We start from the raw sequence: 6,000 nt of genomic DNA, 5'->3' as shown, positions 1-6,000 counted from the left end.
CAAAAAGGAACACATAGCAGAAAATGTCAAGCTGACCTTATCGGATGAAAGGCTCCATATTGTGTTCTTCCCTCTCTGTGTAAACTTTCAGACAGACTGCATGTTGATCTCAGAGTTTTCTTTTATTATCCGCCGTTTGTTTCTCTATAAATAGTCCATGGTTACAGTGCCTCAGGGTAACGAATGCTGTCTGTACTGTTGTTTGACCCGTTTACAAAGCAAATAAAACTCACAAAGACCACCTGGTTGTGTGTATCTTAATTTCCACAACAAGCTTGGTGTCAGAGAAGTGGGATCCCATGGCTGATGGGATCTGTGGTCTGAGATGGTAAAACACGAAGAGAGCTAACCTCTTGGACCCCAAACCACCTACACTGGGATATCCAGCTAATGCACCACGTTGATGCACAAATGGTTAAAGTTCTAAAATAAATTGTTCTAACTTAAAAAAACAAAAAAAGAGAGAAAAACAGAAAGAAAACAGGAATATGATTCTTTCCCTGTGCTCACATCCATGAGCAGGGGCACCAGCCTAAGCAGGGAAGCCCAGACCTTCCTCTCCCTAGCCACCTTCTCCAGCTTGTCCTGGGGACAACAAGGCGTTCCCAAGCCAGCCGAGAGATATAATCTCTCCAGCATGTCCTGGTTCTGCCCCAGGGCCTCCTCCCAGTGTGTCCCAGGGATCCCAGGGGCTAGGTTGTCCAGGGATTCTGCCTCCTAGTAGGGTCTCCCATGGCATATTGGTCCTGGGTGGGGGACCAGAGAAAGAGCGATTCAGAAGACCCCTATGAGTAGAACATCAAGGAAACGGTTCACCCTGCCCAGGATAGGGTGACCGAGGCCCCGCCCTGGAGCCAGGCCAAAGTAGGGTGCCCGAGGGCGAGCGTCTGGTGGCTAAGCCTTAGTCCATGGGCCCGACTGGTCAGGCCCAACACTCACAAGAGGCGCCGTATTGCATTGTGTGCCAGGCGGTGGCGTAGAGTGAGGCCCTGGCGGACCGATCCCCAGCTCCAAAGTGGTGGATTTCATGTCTCCAAATGTGGTGAAGGAAAAGCATGAAGAAGGATCCATGAGTGTTATGCATGTTTAGGGAAAACATTTTGGCTTCCCGCAAGAAGGAACATTAAGACGGCTAATGCAGCTGGAATAAAAGAGATAAGAGTGCAGAGAGATGAGTTTGTTGAAATAGAAAATCACCTGAGAGCATTAAGTGGAAGTGTGGAAGCACGAATGCAGAGACAGACAGAGAGCTCAAGAAAAAAAAGCAGTGATGAGGATGAAACAGATAAATCTTCTCAGAGATACTTTGACACACTGAGGCTGTGAGGAGGGATGCAGAGTGGATCACGACCTCCCCCCGCCACCATGCAGCAGAGATGAACAGCACACGCCAGAAAACTCTGGTGACTCATTTCTGACCACAGCACGTTTACCACTGGAGGCTTTACATCATCAAGCCCACTCATCAGAAACCACAGCCATCCACACCCAGCAGCGATGTGCAGACCCTCCATCTGCCCCTCAAATGCCTAATAGAGCCACAGATTAAGGAGGCCACGATTCATTTGTCACACCCAAGCGATGCGACGGATGCAAACCAAGCAGCAAGTTAATATCTCATCATATGTATGTCCAGTGTTAACTGTGTTTGGCGCTTTAATGCTTTCTTTGTTGAGTTGTACTACCTTATAGGTTCACGCCAGTGAGGTTGATTGATCGTTCTCTGTCAGCCCAGTTGGTTCCACCCGTGTCCTCAACTCCACCTGCTTGGATTCCACCTTTTTTTGACTTTCAGAGTAAAATGAATGTTTTGTCTTTTCGTTTTATTTCATCCCTATTTAATTCTCTTCACTGAGCATCTATTGTCTGTTAATGATTAAATCTTAATATAAACAAACCTTTGATTTCACATATAAACATGAAATTTCCCCTTGGGGGACTAATAAAGGTATCTTACTTACTTATTTCAGTTGCATTTTACTTTGTATTTTCAGAGTGTAGGTCTTCAGTAAATGTGATGTACTTGTGTGAGCATGGAATGGAAAATGTTCAGACTCCTCTCTGTGTCACGCTGACCTTGTTGAATAAAAGGCAGAAGATGTTTTTATTTATGTCTAAGAATTAGTCATGAGATCGTTTAAGCCTATCTTTTTTTCTTCCTTTATTTCTCCCTCTAATTATTTTCTACTGTTGTTTTAACTTTTTATGTAACCATAACAGATCAACAAGTGTCAAACTGTCTTGTCTTCACCTTTGACTTTAAATACTACTAGCTCCTTCTTCAGGGTCTGCCTCTAATTGCTTCATACTTTTTGAATTTAGCACCTGGAAAAAGAACCGACGTTTTCTCTGACTGCACTGATTCTTATTTGTAACAAATAATGGGTTCTTGGAATAAGTAGAGGACACAATGGGGAAAACTTGATGGGCTTATAAATAGACCTCAACGATACCAAAACATCGTCTCAGTGATCAAATTCAAGTCTCAGCTCTGTGTATTTGATCTCCTGCTATTCTCGTGTTTCTGTCTCTGAAGAGACGGAACAATTTCTCATGAGGAGCTTGGTCGGGTAGAGGAAACTCAGGATTCTGAAATCTCCATATACGTAGAGGATTTGTGGTGAGACAAAGACCGCTGCGAGCAGCACATTTGTCCTCTGGGAAGTGCTTTTTGTTTGTTAGCAGCCTAGCATCGACAGTTGCTCAAGATATCATTTTCAATTGTTGTTTGATGGTAGATACCAATAACAGCTTGAGCTGATTCAATTTTGCTGAAAATCGGGTCGAGGTCAAAGTCACACCAAATGGGAAAATCAGTAAAAACTTTATATTACCCACAACTTTTTATGGGTCGTCGTCAAACTTCGCAGCGATAAATTAGACCTTAAGCTGGCCAAGCATTTGACCTTTACCTTCATTGTTAGCAAAAAAAAAAGTTATATATTTTATATGAAAGGGCATGGGAAAAGCTGTAGAAAACACTCTTTAGATTTTCAACACTCTACGACGTCACAATGACGCCATAACAGGCTGACGTCAGCGTAAAAACGCCATAAAAGTGAAGTCTTTGCACTTTGAGGGGAGTTGCGCTCGTTTTGTGGAGAAGTGGGGGTTCATTATTGATACAAATTTTAAACTCTGTTCTGTGAGACGATGTATTTTTGAGTGTACAATCCAACAAATTTCTTCTTATAAGTGTAAATGAAGAAAATCCTGTTATCCAACCACTGACAGAAAAATAAATATTTACGATACAGATCGTGTCCTTAATTAAATAACACAGATATCGTCCACTTTCCACATTTGGCGCCCACCTTAAAAATTATCACTATTTATAATACTGTCGAAATCTTGAGTCATCCCTCGTTTGTATGTAACAAGCTTGAAAGTCAGTATTTGAAGCTTGTGACCACTTTTATTCTTCAACACAGCCTCTTTTGCGCAGCTTTCTTGTCATTTCTTACGCAGTCTTCAGGAATGCTTCTCCAGGCTTCCCGACGAACATTTAAAGCTCTTCTTTAGATGTTGACTCCCTTTTGTTTTGTTCTCTGTTGAGATGATCCCACTCTGCTTCAGTAGTGTTGAGGTCCGGACTCTGGGGAGGCCAATCCATAACTCATAGTGTTGCACTGTGCGTTTGTCTCTTTCCTGGTGTGCTTTTACTGCATTGATTGTTTGCATCATTGTGATGCTGAAAAATGTTTTACAGCTATAGACGCTCAGTGCTTTATCATTAAACCAAAACTGTCCAATTTGGATTCATCACTCCATAAAAGCGATTTCCATTCCACTTCTTGTGTAATTTTTTTGTACCTCAAACCTGTTTACCTTCTTTAAAAACTGCTTCTTGAGAGATAATATCAGCACACATGTATCATTGTAACTGATATGTGTGTACAGATGCACACCTATTCTTTGAACCTAGTTGTGTGTTGCTAGGCTGCACTGAGACTGAGCCGAAGCTGTATTTAGCACACTATCCTCACATGTGCTCTACTGCACATGTGCAGTGTCAAGATTTTACTCAGGAAAAAAGGTTCAAGTTTACAGGTTTACTGAAGTAGAGCTAACTATGACTCCTCCACACACTACTGCCAGGAAAAGGTGAATTGTCACAGTTTGACTTTGATATTTACATTTTTTTCTGTTTCGTGAAATACTTATCACGCTTGGTGTCAATCATTTCCAACCTTTTTCTTATTTTATCAGGTCTTCCTGAAACACAATCAGTGATGAATAAGATATTCCACATCGTCAAGGACAAACTTTGATTGATTGCATCAGGAAATGAATCGAATATATGAACGATCCCTTTGAGACTGTCATTTTCAAAATGCCCAAACACCCTGATGAGAAAGACTAATTTGTACTTTCATCAATTGGCAGAGTAAAAAAATCAATGTAGTGAAAGGAGGACAAATCTGAAAAAGTAAAATAAAACTCAATTATAAACCATGAAGTGACCGAGCAGATGTTGTGAACGCTGCTCTGAAGACAACAGTACATACAGTGCGTCCTTTCAGCAGGCTCAGATTGGCTGTGCAGTCAACATTTGTGTAATCTTCCCAGTGCGACTTTTATGAGCTGTGAGCTGGCCCAGTGTTTCTTACTGTAATTAGAATCCAGTAACGACACAGGTGGCATGGAGAGCAATCATCGCCATGCGTTTTTTTTCTGCTTTCTTACAGTTGAGTCTGCTGTCTTCTAAAATACTGCTCTAAATTAGCATTGACCTTTTCCATAATGTTACCACATTGTTTCCAAAAAGTCAGGACCCTGTGTGCGTAAAACATAAAGATGCAATGCATTAATTGTTTAAATTCTCTATTTTTATGTACCAGCCCGGGTACTCATTATTAAAATGTGTAATGTTAGAAAACTGAATGTTGCACAACTGCTGCAGTTAATTGATAACATGACCGTGTGCGAAGGTGACACCCCAGAAAGTCTCAATGAATTCACTTTGTATAGAAATGATTAGAATTTGTATTGCGTTAAATATACCTCACAGTGGAACATAGGCTGCCATCCACATGGTGTCTCTAACAGTGAAGGCCATTAGTATTTCAGCAAGACAATACCACAACATTCTGCACTTATTACAGCAGCATGGCTCTGTAGAAAAGCCCAGACCGGTCACCCACTGGAAATATTACATGCACGAAACGTGAAATACGACAAAAACGGCCCTCAAACTCGGTGCTACATTTACTTAAAGTAGGAATCTTACATCACAGATACTCTTTGAGCAAAACAATAACAATGCTCACCTGTAAACGTGCGTTTCTTAGAGTCAGGGCCTTTATATCAATTCACTGATTCAGTTTGAACCTTAAATATCTCTCAAGGCCGACTTCAAACAAAACATCTAGTGATTAATGCTTGAGTACTTTCCACTGTTACTCAGATGTTGAATTCATTTACTTCATGGTGAATTGCACTTTCATGTTCATAGGGGTCTCTAGTGTTGCATTATAGCGCCTCCTGGTGGCTGACTCTGGTTGATCCGACTGAGACAAACTGTTAGTACCACTTGATGTCAATAAGGAGAAATAGTCACAGTATTAATCAGATTAAGTTCTAAATGACTTGATTTCTGTTCCGTTGTGTTCCTTCAACTTAACGAGGTGTTTAATAAAGGTGTTTATTGTTTTCATCATACATTTCTGTGGAACCACGAAACAGAGGAAGTAATGTAGAGGGGGGAAAAAATGGCCAGTGAACAACATTGGTGGCAGCTGGTCTGGATGAAGCTGCTGACTGACTGAGATTTTCCCACACAAACATCTCGAGGGTTTACAGAAACTATCCAGCGAGCAGCAGAGAAGATGTCTTGCTGATTTCAGAGGTCAGAGAATGGCCAGACTGCTTCGAGCTGATAGGAAAGACCATACCGGGTCACACGCCTGTCAGAACACTGGGAAACGTTGCCTGGTGGTAGGGTCTGCATGTGGCATGAACAACATGACAGCATGGATCCATCCGGGCTTGTAGCAAAAG

The sequence above is a fragment of the Haplochromis burtoni genome, unplaced genomic scaffold (assembly GCF_018398535.1).
Source record: "Haplochromis burtoni strain Fernald_Lab_line unplaced genomic scaffold, NCSU_Asbu1 Contig_14, whole genome shotgun sequence".
NCBI lineage: Eukaryota > Metazoa > Chordata > Actinopteri > Cichliformes > Cichlidae > Haplochromis > Haplochromis burtoni.
Note: the sequence above shows the minus strand (reverse complement) of the source record.